Source organism: Balaenoptera ricei, chromosome 1 (assembly GCF_028023285.1).
Source record: "Balaenoptera ricei isolate mBalRic1 chromosome 1, mBalRic1.hap2, whole genome shotgun sequence".
In the NCBI taxonomy this organism is placed as follows: Eukaryota; Metazoa; Chordata; class Mammalia; order Artiodactyla; family Balaenopteridae; genus Balaenoptera; species Balaenoptera ricei.
In genome coordinates this window covers 24,601,501-24,617,950 of record NC_082639.1, presented here as the reverse complement: position 1 = coordinate 24,617,950, position 16,450 = coordinate 24,601,501, and the positions used below count along the sequence as shown (strand labels likewise).

At 39.6% G+C, this 16,450-nt stretch overlaps 1 protein-coding gene and 1 pseudogene across 15 annotated transcripts in view; one reads left to right on the top strand and one right to left on the bottom strand.

Moving 5' to 3' along the window:
• Positions 1 to 5,178: 5,178 nt before the first annotated feature.
• On the bottom strand, positions 5,179 to 5,910 carry LOC132348665 (60S ribosomal protein L7-like; annotated as a pseudogene).
• Positions 5,911 to 15,500: 9,590 nt separating this feature from the next.
• Positions 15,501 to 16,450, top strand: part of PUM1 (pumilio RNA binding family member 1) — a 128,983-nt gene continuing 128,033 nt past the window's right edge. For 13 of the 15 annotated variants that reach the window (XM_059917613.1, XM_059917624.1, XM_059917604.1 and 10 more), the window contains exon 1: positions 15,502 to 15,615. The gene's annotated coding sequence lies outside the window, so the exon portion shown is untranslated. Of the gene's footprint in view, positions 15,616 to 16,450 lie in introns of all 15 variants that reach the window. The other 2 variants (XM_059917595.1, XM_059917652.1) reach the window with 2 other exon arrangements.

Here is a 16,450-nt window from a genome sequence, read left to right as displayed (position 1 = left end):
TTCCCTTTTCTCCACATTCTTGCCAGCATTTGGTATTTGTGTTCTTTTTGATGACATTCTAACAGGTGTGAGGTGATGTCTCATTGTGGTTTTGATTTGCATTTTTCTTTTTTAAAAAATATTCATTTATTTATTTATTTGGCTGTGCCGATGATCTTAGTTGCTGCATGTGGAATCTTTAGTTGCAACATGCGGGATCTAATTCCCTGACCAGGGATCGAATCCAGGCCCCCTGCATTGGGAGCACAGAGTCTTAGTCACTGGACTGCCAGGGAAGTCCCTGAATTTTTCTGATAATTAACGATGTTGAGCATGTTTTCACGTGGCATGTATATGTCCTCTTTGGAAGAATGTCTATTCAGGTCTTCTGCCCATTTTAAAATTGGGTTGTTTGTTTTTTTGATGCTGAGTTGTATGAGCTGTTTATATATTTTGGATATTACCCCCTTATTGGTCATATAATTTGCATATAATTTCTCCCATTCAGTAGGTTGTGGAAAGACTATTTTTAATTGGTGTGCATACATACAAGCATGTGTGTATAGCCTGAGACAGAGGGTAGCCGGTAGGGCTACGAGAGGATAAATAGTAAAAAGCAGTTTAAATTCTGCTTTTGTTTCCCCTCCACCATCACTTTGGTTCAGTTTTCCCCTGGCCACTCGTTGCAGAAATCTGGGGTCATGGCCCAGACCTGTGGGGTTAGGATCACAGTGATCAAATCAAGATAGTTGAAAACAGGACGTCACTGGTGGTGCAGTGGTTAAGAATCCGCCTGCCAATGCAGAGAACACGGGTTCGAGCCCTGGTCTGGGAAGATCCCACATGCCGTGGAGCAACTAAGCCAGTGCGCCACAACTACTGAGCCTGCGCTCTAGAGCTCACGATCCACAACTCCTGAAGCCCTTGCACCTAGAGCCTGTGCTCTGCAACAAGAGAAGCCATCGCAATGAGACGCCCGAGTACTGCAGTGAAGAGTAGCCCCCGCTCACTGCAACTAGAGAAAGCCTGCGCGCAGCAACGAAGACCCAACGCAGCCAAAAATAAATAAATTAATTAATTAAAAAAAAAAAAAAAAAAAAAAAGAATCCGCCTGCCAGTGCAGGGGACAAGGGTTTGATCCCTGGTCTGGGAACTAGATCCCATATGCTGCAAGTAAAAGTTTGCATGCCACAACTAAGGAGCCAGCGAGCTGCAACTAAGGAGCCCTCACAACCAAATAAATAAATATTTTAAAAAAAAGTTCTTGGAGAGAATTCGAGAAACAAATCCAGGAGATACTGTAAGAAGTAAGGTTAACCAAGGTCTATAAAAAGGTTTGCAGGTTTGCTGCAGTCTTTTTTTTTTTTTTTTTTGGTTGCGTTGGGTCTTCATTGCTGAGCGTGGGCCTTCTCCAGTTGTGGCCAGCGGGGGCTACTCTTCCTTGCGGTGTGAAGGCTTCTCATCGCGGTGGCTTCTCTCGTTGCGGAGCACGGGCTCTAGGCGCGTGGGCTTCAGTAGTTGCAGCACGCAGGCTCAGTAGTTGTGGCTTGCGGGCTCTAGAGCACAGGCTCAGTAGTTGTGGCACATGGGCTCAGTTGCTCCACGGCATGTGGGATCTTCCTGGACCAGGGCTCGAACCCGTGTCCCTTGCATTGGCAGGCGGATTTTTAACCACTGAGCCACCAGGGAAGTCCTTGCTGTAGTCTTAAAACAACAAAACAAAAACAAAAACTGAATACCTTCCTCTCCCCCAAAAAGGAAAAAATATTTTCATAATGGCCAACTATTAAAATTTTGGACAATATCATCATGATGGGTGAAGAGACATAAAGGAACATGAAAGCATGCTAAAGTTCTCATCTTAGAGGAACAATATAAATATCAGGTTTAAATTCAAAGAGGTTTAATTTGGAGGTCAAATTAAATAAAAGAGAAGGTAGAAATGTCTAAATACATTAATAATTGCAGTAAGCAAAAAGGGACAAAACTCACCAGGTAAAAGTCAGGGTTTGTCAGATTGGATTAAAAAAGCAAAATTCATGAGACCATGGAAGAGAAAAAAAAGACCTTTCAGGTAAATTTTAACCAAAAGTAATCTTGTAAAGATATATTTATGTCAGAAGAAAAATAAACTTTAAGACAAAAAGCATCATTGGGGATAAAGAGGATCACTATATAATTCAGTTCACAAATAACATATAAAAATTTTAAACATGTGTGCCCCTAAGAAGATGGCATAAACCTACACAAAGTCAGCATTAATAGACTATATGGAGAAATTGCTAAATTCACCATCATATGGGAGGATTTCAATACATCTTTCCCAATTAATGATAGGTCAAGAAGACAAAAATAAAAAATAAAAAAATCAGCAGAGTTCAAGAAGATTTGAACAATATGATTAACCAACTCTTCCTAACAGACATATGTAGAATAATGCATTCAACTATTAGAAAATTTATATATTTTTCTCAAGTTCTTTGAACTTTTACAAAAACTATGTCACAAGTGTTGGTGAGAATGTGGAGAAATATGAACTCTCAGACACTGCTGGTGGGAATGTAAAATGGTTCAGACACTTTGGAAAAGTCTGCCAGTTCCTCAAACAAGGAACATAAACAGAGTTCCCATGTAACCAACCAATTTCACTCCTAGGTATACACCCAAGAGAAATGAAAACGTATGTCCACACAGAAACAGCCAAAAGGTGGAAACAATCCAAATACCCATTAATAGACAAATGGGTAAACAAAATATGGTCTATCCATACAATGGAAGGACTTTATTTTGCCATAAAAGGAATAAAGTACTGATACATACTACATTTTGGATGAACCTTAAAAATATTTTGCTAAATGAAAGAAGCCAGTCACAAAAGACCATGTATGATATGATTCCAATCATATAAAAGTCCTGACTATGGAAATCTATAGAGAAGAAAGTAGATTAGTGGTTGCTTAGGACTGGGGATAAGGAATGGGGGGTCAGGAGGATGATAGCTAATGGTACAAGGTTCCTTTTTTTTAAAATTAATTTATTATTTATTTATTTATTTATTTATGGCCGCGTTGGGTCTCCGTTGCTACACATGGGCTTTATCCAGTTGCGGCGAGCAGGGGCCATTCTTCGTTGCTGTGCGCGGGCTTCTCATTGCAGTGGCTTCTCCTGTTGCAGAGCACAGGCTGTAGGCGCGCGGACTTCAGTAGTTGTGGCACGCAGGCTCAGCAGCTGTGGTTCACGGGCTTAGTTGCTTCGCGGCATGCGGGATCCTCCCAGACCAGGGCTCGAACCCGCGTCCCCTGCATTGGCAGGCAGACTCTCAACCACTGCGCCACCAGGGAAGTCCCAAAGGTTCCTTCTGAGGTAATGAAAATGCTCTAAAATTGACTGTGATGATGGTTGCAGACATCAGTGAATACACTTAAAAGCATTGAATTGTACACTTTAAATGGGTGAATTGTATGTTCTGTGAATTTTTTTTGGTAGCTACATAATATTTTATTTGATTGCTTCTAATTTTTTGCTATCACAAAAAAATGCTTCAGTGAGTAACTGTACCTATACCATTTTACATATGTGCAAATATTTCTGTAGAATAAAATGTTAGATTGGAATTGCTAATTCCAAGAATATGTTATGAATCTGTTATTCTTATAGATGTTGTCCAGTTATATTCCATTAGAGGTTGTGACAAGTTATAGCTCCATCAGTGATATATGAGAGTGCTGATTTTTTCACAGTTTAATCAACACAGTGTATTATCAAACTTTTGGTTTTTTATTCATCTGACAAGTATGGTATGTGAATTTTATCTCAATAGAGCTGTTAGCTAGCCATAAAGCAAGTCTCAGCAGATTTAAATAAGTATCATAAGAACATAACACGGGGGTGGGTGGTGGTGATGTGATGAATTGGGAGATTGGGAATGGCATATATACACTAATATGTATAAAATAGATAACTAAGAACCTGCTGTATAAAAAAATAAATAAATAAAATAAAATTCAAAACAAAACAAAACAAAAAGCAGAGTTAACACAAGTGAGATGTTTTATTAATATTATTTCCCCAATAAATATATTTTGTGGTCATTTATTTTAATTTACACAGTATCTTAGATCCTGTATATTGGGTGGATATTAAGTATCATTTTATAAACTGTACATCTTACAGTATAAATCAGTCAATATTTAGAACTTTAGTACATAACTTCAAAAATAAGAGAATAAACATTTCAAGAGGACACAAATTTGATGCAATGAGGTAAAAGTTATCAAGAAATAATATGCTGGAAAAAAAAAAAAGAAATAATATGCTGGGACTTCCCTTGTGGCGCAGTGGTTAAGAATCCGCCCGCCAATGCAGGAGACATGTGTTCGAGCCCTGGTCCAGGAGGATCCCACATGCCATGGAGCAACTAAGCCCGTGGGCCACAACTACTGAGCCTGCGCTCTAGGGCCCGCGAGCCACAACTACTGAAGCCCGCACGCCTAGAGCCTGTGCTCAGCAACAAGATAAGCCACTGCAGTGAGAAGCCCGTGCACTGCGAGGAAGAGTAGCCCCCACTGGCTGCAACTAGAGAAAGCCCACGTGCAGCAACAAAGACCCAACACAGCCAAAAATAAATAAATAAATTTATTAAAAAAAAAAGAAAGAAATAATATGCTACCTGTTCTTATTAATTTGGTTTAGTTGAAACTTCTTTTTGAAAAATTACAGCAAGGGTGATACACAATTAAAAACCATTTTAAAAAAATAACACAACACTAAGTTAAATTAAAAAATTAAAGTTAAATAAAAGTTAAAACAAATATATTTAGAAATTTAAAAAGAAACAAATAAATCATGAGTCAAAGAAGAAATCACATTGGAAATAGAAAAATACATAGAACTAAGTTATTATAAAGATATTACATTTAACATTTGTAGGATGCAGAGAAAATAGAGTCTCAAGGGAAATGTATGGCTTTAAATGTTTGTATCAGAAAATAATAAAAGATAAAATTAATGAACTAAATGTAAAAGAAAAAATTGAAAGAATAAACCTAGAAACATAGACATAAGGCTATAATAACCAAAATAATGAATGGTAGAAATCAATGAAAAAGACCCAAAGTAAAAAAATTGTTTGTTTTTCAATTTGAAATCAGTCACTTTTTATTAACTGACTGGATTATAAAAATAATCATGGTAGACACCTTAGTTCATCCTTCTAATAAGCCTGTTCATCTGGTCTTCTCTGTTGCCAGCAACTCCACCTTCCAAAATGGGTGGTCTTTTTCTTCATTCTGCCTGTCAGAGAAGATAATTTGAAGGGCTGGAGGAAGTTGTTTGCTTCTTTGAAGTGTTTTCCAACAGTATAAATCTCATGAATCAGATCCTCCATTCAGATGATTACAAATATACCAAGACATCAAGCAATCAATGTGTTAATACGTCAGGGCAATTCACTTCTTGTTGATTTTGCCATGACTCACATTTGTAGATCAATTCATTTACTGACTTCAGATTCTGGTACCCACAGGCAATACATGGTTCCACAATCCTCACAGTGTTAACTGAAGCCTTGTTGAGCTCAAAGAAGGTGCTATTGAAGATCCGTCGAAGGCAAAGAACCTGCAACTCCTTGCAGACCTTTGAGCTCATACCACTGATACTGATGACAAATGCCAATTTGGGTTTCTCAGGTAGATAGAAGTTGCCAGCTTTTCCTGTCATCCTAGCCATTCAAATCTCAGTCTGTACATCTGCCTATATTCCTTGTGACAGTACTTAGCTTTTTTGTAAGGTAAGCTTCCTCCTTGCATTTCAAAGAATTTTTTTGGGCAAACTTCTTTCTTAGATGCTTGATCAGCAGCTCTGTAAAATTTCTTCACTCTTAAGGGCTTTTGACACAGCAGGAAGCTTTTTCTCCTTTTCTGCACCCTCCATGGTTCCAGATGGAAAAGAGGAAGAAAAAAATGTTTTTCTTTTTAAAAAGCTAACAGAGTAAACACATCTCTTGTGAGATTTAATGAGAATAGAAAGAAAAGCACAAATAAATAATATTATAAATAATAAAGGGGCTATAACTACAGAGAAAACTTAGATTTAAAAGATATTAAGAGAAAACTGTTGTAAACTTATGCCAATAAATTTCAAAATTTATATGAAATGAATAATTTCCTGGCAAATATAACAATTAAAATTGACTCAAGAAAAACCCAAATGGCAAGTAATCTTATAATGATTAAAATTATACTCTTGAGAATTTATCCCAGAGAAATGAAAATTATGTTCACAAAACAAAACATCTGTACACAATTGTTTATAGCAGTTTTGCTTGTAATAGCCAAAAACTGGAAACAAGCAAAATGTCCTTCAATGGTTGAATTCAATGGTTCAGCAATACCACTGAATACTAGTTAATTCAGCAATGAAAAAGAACATTGATACATGCAACAACATGGATAGAACTGAAGGGAATTATGCTGAGTGAAAAAAGCCAACCTTGAATGGTTACATACTGTATGATTCCACTAATATAATATATATATATTTTAAATTCTTCATTGAATCTATTTATTTATTTTTGGCTGCATGGGGTCTTAGTTGAGGCACGCAGGCTTCTCTCTAGTTCTGGCATGTGGGTTTTCTCTTCTCTAGTTGTGGTGTGCAGGTTCCAGGGTGTGTGGGCTCTGTAGTTGTGGTGTGCAGGCTAAGTTGAGGCACGCGATCTCAGTAGTTGCGGTGGGTGGGCTTAGTTGCCCCGTGGCGTGGGGATCTTAGTTCCCTGACCAGGGATCAAAACTGTGTCCCCTGAATTGTAAGGAGGATTCTTTACCACTGGACCACCAGGAAAGTCCCAATATAACATTCTTGAAATAACAAAATTACAGAGATGAAGAACAGATTAGTGGTAGCCAGCAGTTAGAAAAGGGGTGGGGGGAGGAGTGGTTATAGCTGTAAAGGGGGAGTAGAAGGATCTTTGTGGTGATGAAATAGTTTTGTACCTTGATTGTGGTGGTGGTTACACCAGTCCACACATGGGATAAAATTGTATAAAAGTGTACACCCATACACCCAGAAATGAGTGCATGTAAAACTGGTGAAATCTGAGTAAGCCATGTGGGTTGCTCCAAGGGCAATCTTCTGGTTTTGATATTGTACTATAGTTATGTAAGATGTTACCATTAGGGAAAACTGGGTGTGAAGGGTAAAGAGGATCTTCCAGTACAGTTTTTTGCAACTTCCTGTGAATCTATCATTATTTCATAATGAAAGGTTTTTAAACATTGGAGCAGTAAACAACTTCCAACAAAGAAAACACCAGGCCCTGATGGCTTTACAGGCAAATTCTGTCAACTTTCAAGCCACAGATTATTCTTATACACAGATCATCTTATACAACCTCTTCCAGAGCACAGAAAAAGAGGGAATACCCACCTCCTGCCAACTCGATGAGGCCAGTATAACCTGATACCAAATTCAGATAAAGTTAAAACAGGGAAAAGATATTACAAATCCATTTTACTTGTGAATATAGGTGCAAAGATGCTAAACAAAATATTAGTGAATAATATCTGATAATGAATAAAAGAAACAAATACAATGACCAGGTTGGGGTCATCACAGGAATAATATATATACATGTTAGAATATCTATAGATGTCATTTACTATAATAACAGATTAAGGAGGAAAAAGAAACCCATATGAACATTTCAATAAATGCAGGAAAAGTATTTGACAAAATTGAACATAAATTAGAAATAGAATGGTAATCCGAAGAAAGCACCTATAAAAAACATACAATAAATGTTATCATAAATGTGGAAACTTTAAAAGCATTCCCTTTAAAATTATAGACCTGATACGCATGCCAACTATTGCTATTTCTACTCAACAATGTGATGGAGGCCCTAGCCAGTGCAATAAGAAAATAGTAAGAGATTCATGGCATAACTATTGTAAAGGAAGAGATAAAATTGCCATTATACTCATATGACATGATTATTTTCATTAAAAAACACAATAATCTCTAGACAATTTACTAGAGTAATAGAAGAATATTGCAAGGTAGTTGATTATAAGGTCTGTATACAAAATTGCCAATTGCTCTTCTATACACCAGTAACTTCATATGATGTAATTATAAAAAGAAAACATTAAAATAGCAACAGAACTATGACACAGGAGTAAATCTAATAAGGTATAAGATCTTTAGATACAAAATTATCTAAAGGTATAAGAAAAAGTTATAGGGACTCTCCTCGTGGTACAGTGGTTAAGAATCAGCCTGCCAATGCAGTGGACATGGGTTGGAGCCCTGGTTGGGGAAGATCCCACAGGCCACAGAGCAACTAAGCCTGTGCGCAACAACTACTGAGCCTGAGCTCTAGAGCCTGCGAGCCACAGCTATTGAGCCCGAGTGCCATAACTACTGAAACCTGCGTGCCTAGAGCCCATGCTTCACAACAGGAGAAACCACTGCAATGAGAAGCCCACGCACCACAACGTAGAGTAGCCCCCGCTCGCCGCAACTAGAGAAAGCCCGTGTGCAGCAACGAAGACCCAACACAGCCAAAAATAAATACAATAAATAAATTTTAAAAATAAATAAATAAAATTGTCAATATATACTTCCTTCCAATACTGTTTTTGCTCTGTCCCACAAATTTTGACACATAGTGTTTTCCTTATTATTTGTTTCTAAGTAATTTCCTTTACATTTTAAAAAAACACAGTGGTTACTTAAAAATGTAATCTTATAGTGTCCAACTTATAGGATTTGTAGTTTTCAACAATAAAAAAGTTTTAACTTTTGCATCTTATGTTTGGAGAACATGGTCTATTATGATATTGATTTTTTGGAATTTGTTGTGGCTTCCTTTATAGTATTATGCATGTTCTATTTTTAAACATGTACTATGTATGTTTAAAAAGTATGATTTTCTGTTGGTTGAGAATAGAATTCTACATATAGCCAGTAAGTTGAGCTTTTTGTGCTGTTCAGATTTTTTTTTTTTTTTTTTTTTTTAGGCCACTTGGTGCTTGGCTTGTGGGATCTTAGCTCCCCGACAAGGGATGGAATCCCAGGCCCCCTGCAATGGAAGCGCAGAGTCCTAAACTCTGGACCACCAGGGAATTCCCAAATCTTTCAATATTTATTGGAATTACTCTTAAGACTTTTTTCCTGCTATATTATTTTGTATTTCCTATTTCCTGTGTAGTAAATAGGAATATATATATGTATATATATATATTTGTACTTTGCATGATGAGATTTTCTTCTGCTAGTTTGAAAGTTATAAATGCTATTTTATTTTTTGGGAATTGCCTTAACCTTAAAACTCATACTCATGTTTATTTAATTCCTATCAGTTTCTAAAATCTATCTATACCGACATCTCCTAACAAGCCAGTGCTTTTACATCTTTTTCATATGCCATTGGATTCCTCTGTGAGGTCATTTATGGACATATTGTCTAGAATTTTACTTCTGGGATTTTATTAATAAACTTTCTAATTCTTTTTCTTTGGTATTAGCTTTTCTTTTTCTCTCTTTCTTTCTTCCTTTCCTTTTTTTTTTGTCAAAACTATACTTTGCTTACTCCGTTTCTCGCATGTATTGAATTTGCTTCAGTTTTGTTTTCATTGAGGCTTTCCCACTTCCCTGATTTGACCCCATGTCTCTGGAGGATGGGTGAAAAGACAGTCACCATCCTCTTAACCCTCACCTACATACCAGTTTTAATTTTCCTCAGGTTTTTCTTATTTACAATTCATAGTGCTTCTTGACTCTGTGGCTTTATTTTTTTCATTAGTTTTGGTAAATTAGCCCTTTCATGTCAAGTATTTCTTCTGCCCCACTCTTTCCTTCCTGTCCTTTCAGTTTTCCAGTGCCCTGTATGTTAAACAGTCTCATTCTCTCCTCTATAACTCTATCCTTTCTCTCTTTCCTACCCTTTTGCCTCTTTATGTTTCATTCTGGATATTTTCTTCCCACCTCTAAGTTTACTAATTCTCTCTTCAGTGGTGTTTATTTAATCTGCTGTTAATCCCAATCCATTGGGTTGTTAATTTCTATTATATTTTTCTGTCATAGAATTGGCTTTTGTCTGTACTTTCCAGTTTTCTGTCAGAATTATCCATCTTCCATTTATCTTCTTGAACACAACAAACAATTTGATGACTTCAATATGAGGTTCTTTTGCCTGCTTTTTAATTGTCTTTCATTGCTGCTATTTTTTTTTTTTTTTTTTAATTTATTTATTTATTATTTTTATTTATGGCTGTATTGGGTCTTCGTTTCTGTGCGAGGGCTTTCTCTAGTTGTGGCAGGCGGGGGCCACTCTTCATCGCGGTGCGCGGGCCTCTCACCATCGCGGACTTTCTTGTTGTGGAGCACAGGCTCCAGACGCGCAGGCTCAGTAATTGTGGCTCACGGGCCCAGTTGCTCCGTGGCATGTGGGATCTTCCCAGACCAGGGCTTGAACCCGTGTCCCCTGCATTGGCAGGCAGATTCTCAACCACTGCGCCACCAGGGAAGCCCCATTGCTGCTATTTTTTGTTCATGTTATCTTGTCTCCTAGTATGCGTGATTATTTTTGTTTGTTCACTGAATATTATATTTGCATGTGTTCATAGAAATAATTTGAGGCCTAGATAATTATATCTTTAGAGAGGATTCACTTTGTTTCCTTTTCTTTTTTTCCTTTAAAGACTTTTTTAATGTGGACCACTTTTTTTTTTTTTTAAGTCTTTATTGAATTTGTTACAATATTGCTTCTGTTTTATGTTTTGGTGTTTTGGCCGTGAGGTATGTGGGAACTTAGCTCCACGACCAGGGATGGAACCTGCACCCCCTGCATTGAAAGCCGAAGTCTTAACCACTGGACCGCCAGGGAAGTCCCTCACTTTGTTTTCTGCCAGGTACTTGGGCACTGGCACTCTGGGATCACTTTAAGACAATTTCAGTGTTTGAGATGTTTTGAAGTTGAGTTTCAGTCTTTGTAAGAGCTTGTCTACTCTATTCACCTTTGCTTTTAGGGTACAGTCTGTTGGGATCCCAATCCAAAGTGAGAGCTGTTTACTAGGTGCTTTCTCTCTTAGCAGGTTCTGGACTCCAATCTCTGTTCTGCTAAGTACCCAAGGCTGTTGTAAGCATCATTCTGTCTCTTAGCTACCTCTCAGGAAAACTACGTCTCAAGAAATGCCCCACCTGGAAAAGTAGTCCTATTTATGGGGCTTACATTCCTCAATCTCTCTCCTTTCCCAGATCCTGGCTCAGTAATTCTTCACTAACTTGTTAACTTTCCAATGATTTCAAGACGAGATTTTCAGATTTTTCCAGTTTTCTAGTTTTCCTCAGTGGGAGAGTTGATCGGAATTACTTAGTCACCAATGCTGGAAGCCCAAACCCTCCCTCCCTCCTCCGTTCCTATGGGAAAAGCACTCTCATAACCAAGATTTGCTAAAAAACAGAATGACAATGGAAATGTTAACAGTGTAACAATTACCCAAGTACCAAAACAAAGAGTGGAAGTGCCACCCAAGGGAGAGTCTACAAATATACAAAAACACAAGTGTAACACAGTTGAAAAAGCAAATCAAATCAACACTGATAACAAAGCATCTTTCCAGAAAATTGGGGGTGTCCCAACTTTGCTTGAGAATGCTTTATATTCAGTTTACAAATACAATATTATAGTAACACTTACCACCCCATAGCAGTTGGCTGTAAGAGAGAGTGAAAGTCTGTGGAATTGAACAGCATTTGTCCACTCCAGGATTTGTTCTCAGCTGTCAGCATGGCCAGTTTGCTGACTCACTGGTGAGCCTCAGACCATACGTGGAGAACCACTTCCACACGAAGGAAGAGGTAACATTTGAAATTCTTGAACAAAGGCATTCTTGAATGGCCTTCACTAAATGTTTCTGTCTGAGATCTCTCTTTGTCTGATTAGGTTACAATGGAATGGATTACTGATTAGATTAAAACACCCTTCCCAAATCCACCCTAATCCTCATCCCAGGTCAGTTTGATTAGATTGTTGGTTTTTGAAAACTCCCAAAGATTGATTACATTATCTGTTATGCATGGGTTTAATCAGTTGAATTGTGGAGATTTTCAAGATTTAGGGATGATTTCCACAACCTCCTGAACAGACAACTCTCAGCAACTAGCCTTAGATAACACCCTTGGATAAATACTAATCTGGTTCCATAACCTCCCAAGTCTCAGTTTTCTCATTTTTATTTTTTAAACATTAATATTTATTTGTTTATTTTTATATTAGTCATGACCTGCGGAATCCTTTCAGCTGGGACATGTGAACTCTGAGTTGCGGCATGCATGTGGGATCTAGTTCCCTGACCAGGGATCAAACCCGAGCCCCCTGCACTGGGAGCGTGAAGGCTTAGCCACTGGACCACCAGGGAAGTCCCAGTTTTCTCATTTTTAAATGGGAATAATAATGTTGCTCATGTCATAGGTATTTGGGGAGTTTTAAATGAAATAATGTATGTAAAAGTCTTATAGTGCATGGGACACAGGTAAGCATTTGATAATAGGATGTCTCATGAGTTTGTTGCAGGTGATGTTCTGATAGAGTTATTTTGGGGGCCTGGCGGGGGCCTAAGGTGTTTTGAGAGTAATTCCTTAAGGGAAAGCAGGGATGGCTGGCTGGTATTCTGTTGGGCTTTGGATGGAAGAGAGGCCTGGATGGGGTGTGATACCTCATGACTGTGGCTAAACTGATAATGGAATCTCTGACTGAGTAATGAAAGCTAAAGCTTAAAATTGAGCTAATCATGGATCTCAGAATGACATCGTGGAGCACAGAGCCTGGTAAAGTTCTGGAAATTTTGTAATTTTCTCATGTCTGCTAAGTTTCCTCCTCTTATATGTTTTTCTAATGTGGCTACTCAGCACATTCCACTGTCCTGGCCCCATGGGGCTAAATGCTTTATCTGCTTTATTTCATTTAGTGCTGTTATATTAACGTTATGTTCCGTGGGAGAAAACTGGAGGCTCAGAGAGGTAAGGAAGTAATTTCTGGTCTGGCTTAAGAGCTGGGATCTTTGAATACAACATATTACTTTTAGGACCATTGGATTTGAGAGTTATCACTCTAAATGGCTGTTGAATTCATTCATTTAACAAACACTTCATGAGCAATGACTCTGTGCCTTGCACTAAGCTGCTCTCTGGGGATTCAGAAATGAATACAAGACTACAACTACAATAAAACAGCTACATTTATTGAGTGCTAATTCTCTGTCAGGCACTTTATATATGTTAGTTTATTTAACCGTTGGAAAAGTCCTGTGAGTATGTACCCTTATTTTGCAAGTGAGGGTGCTGACACTCAGGAACTTGTCCAAGGTCACATAGCCTGGAAGTAGCAGATCTTTAACTTCCAAGTCTTATCTTCTTTTTCAGAAATAAAAATCTCACCCTTTTATCTTTTAAATAAAAAAGGAATATCTCCTCAAACAATATAAACAATATGAGTGCTGATTTTCTCACAAAACTTGCCAAAACAGGGTATTAATGATCATTTAAATTTTTGCCAGTGTATTTAATAGATGAAAATATTATATTTCAAAGTTGTATTTCTTTTTATTATTCACTTTTTCTCATTTTTATAGCTTTAGTGAGATATATTTCTTTTTTAAAATATTTATTTATTTATTTTTGGCTGAGTTGGGTCTTTGTTGTTGCGTGCGGGCTTTCTCTAGTTGCAGCGAGAGGGGGCTACTTTTCGTTGCGTTGCGTGGGCTTCTCATTGCAGTGGCTTCTCTTGTTGCCACACACGGGCTCTAGGGCGTGTGGGCTTTAGTAGTTATGGCTCGCGGGCTCAGTAGTTGTGGCGCAGGGGCTTAGTTGCTCCGCGGTATGTGGGATCTTCTGGGACAAGGGGTCGAAACTGTGTCCCCTGCATTGGCAGGCGGATTCTTAACCACCAGGAAAGTCCAGATATATTTCAAATAATATAAACTTCACCATTTAAGGTGCACTCAGTTCAGTGGTTTTTAGCATATTGTCAGAGTTGTGCAACCATCATTATAATCTAATTTAATTTATTTATTTGGCTGTGCCGGGTCCTCGTTCCCGCGTGCGGGATTTTCAATGGGGCATGCGAACTCCTAGTTTCGGCATGTGGGATCTAGTTCCCTGACCAGGGATCGAAGCTGGGCCCCCTGCCTTGGGAGCAGGGAGTCTTAGCCACTGCGCCATCAGGAATTCCCGGTTATCTATTTTATATATAGCAGTGTGTATGTGTTAATCCCAAACTCCTAATTTATCCCTTCCCCCCCTTCTCCTTTGGTAAACATAAGTTTGGTTTCTATGTCTGGATTGCTCTTTTTTAACTGATTAGAGAATTTCAGTATTTATCATGAAGATTAACCATTTGTCTACCACGAGTATTACAATATTTTAAAGCTATTTTCTCGCTTATTCATTGATGGTGGCACTCTTACTATATAAATGTTTAATTTTCCTTCAATATTTAAAGGGATTTATTGATTTTGATTCATTATAAACATTTCCCCTCTCTAATTAAAAAGCTTTCTCCCCCTATATCCTCTTCTGGTCTTTTATAGTGTGTGGTTTGCTTATGTTTTCAATCCATCTTGGGTTTAGTTTTATATATAAACTATATCTTATGAAATACTACTGATTTTGAAAAGTCACTTTCATCAAATGGCCATTTTCAATTTCTATTCATTTTCGGAACTGGACAGAATGACAACGGCTAACACTGAATGAGTGCTTACAAACAAGGTCAGCTTTGCATCTTTGATTTGGGTTTAATGTTCTGCTATCTCCAACTTGAAATTCATTAACAGTTTTGAACAAGGGGCCCTCACACTTTCATTCTGTGCTAGACCCCGCAAATTCTATAGTGGGCCTATTTACAAGTACTAGGCACTGTACTAAGCATTTCACATTATTAAATGGAATAATAAGCCATATTATCCACTTAATCCTCAGGGCAGAGTTAAGTAGCAATTCTCATTTTCCTTTTCATTTTACAAATGGGGCAATGGAAGCAGGAAGATTAAGTAAGTCCACAGAGCCAGAAAGTTGCAGCAAAGGGGTTTGAACCCAGCTCCTGTCCCGCCAGAGCCTTGGAATAAGCGTCCATTAATCCTGCAGGCCGTTACAATCTGGAGGTGAAATAGGGAGGGCGCGGAGGCGGGTGGCGCCTCGGCTAAGGTCACTACCCTGACACCGCGTGCCCAGCTCCGTGCGGTGTTGGGCCGGGAACCGGGCACCGCGGGCGCTCCAGTGCGGGCCCGCGGGACCCCGCCTTTTGCCCGCGGCGGCCCGCGAGGGGACGGCGCGCGCTCCTCTCGCGGGCGGCCACTCGCGCGCGCAGCGGTCGTGTTGCTTGTGAGTTTCCCAAGTTCACACAGGCCCTGGGTTGGCATGGCAACCAGGCAACCTGTTCCAGAGCCGCCTGCCTTCTCCGCACATGCCGCTACCACAGCCAGGGCCGGGGCCCGAGCCTATCCCATGATGCACAGCGCCAGCCCAGTCCCCAGTGGGCCGCCATGTTGTCGGAGTGAAAGGTAAGGGGGAGCGAGAGCGCCGGAGAGAGAAGATCGGGGGGCTGAAATCCATCTTCATCCTACCGCTCCGCCCGTAAGTATCCGCACCCCGCCAGCCCCAAACGCTGCTCCGGACTCCCAGCGAGCAGATTATCCCTTTGTATTGGTGTTTCAGAGCGGCTGGGGGGGTGAGAAGGGCTTTGGAAAAGCCGCCGGGGCCCTGGCTGAGGCTTCTCACTCGCTCTTCCTCGTACATGTTTTGGAGTCGGCAGCAAGGCCCCTATTGTTATCAAAGGAGGGAGGGGGTGGGGAGCGGGGTCGAAGCGAGGAAAATGCTGGGGGTTTAGGCCCGGGCCCAGGGCATAGACGTGTCTCTACATTTCTGCTCGTCCCCGTTGGAGCCCCTGAAGATTGATGTTGCCATTTGGGTTGCTTTTTTGATGGGTTTGCGAAGCCCCGAGTCTTCTGTGTGGCCATGAAGTGTAATTCTGTGCCACTGTGGATTTCTTCGACTTCTTGAGCTTCCGTGGCAGCGCCGAAGCAGGAGGAACAATAAATCGCTTTAGAAGCAGCCGTGGCCCTCGTCTGCAGGCGAGACCCACGATGGGGGAACTTTGCGAGGCTTAAATGTGGAGAAGTAGGCGATCAGGAAGTTTCAGATCGCTTTTTAGGCTCCTGGGTACTTGTGGCCTTTTGTTTCTGTGAGAGCTTGTTTTTGGTGGGTTCTTCCTCTTTGAGCCTCCCTGTGTTGGTGCGTGTCTGTCTTAACTCTAAGAAGGGTTCATGTCTTCGTAGTAGGTAAACAGATACACAATACTAGATAGTTTTAGTCCTCATGGACGTCCTTGGTAAACCTAGATCGTTTGTTAATACTTGTCGGTACCACTCCCACGTCAAGTGAGGAATACGCTCCCGTACTCCCCACCCCA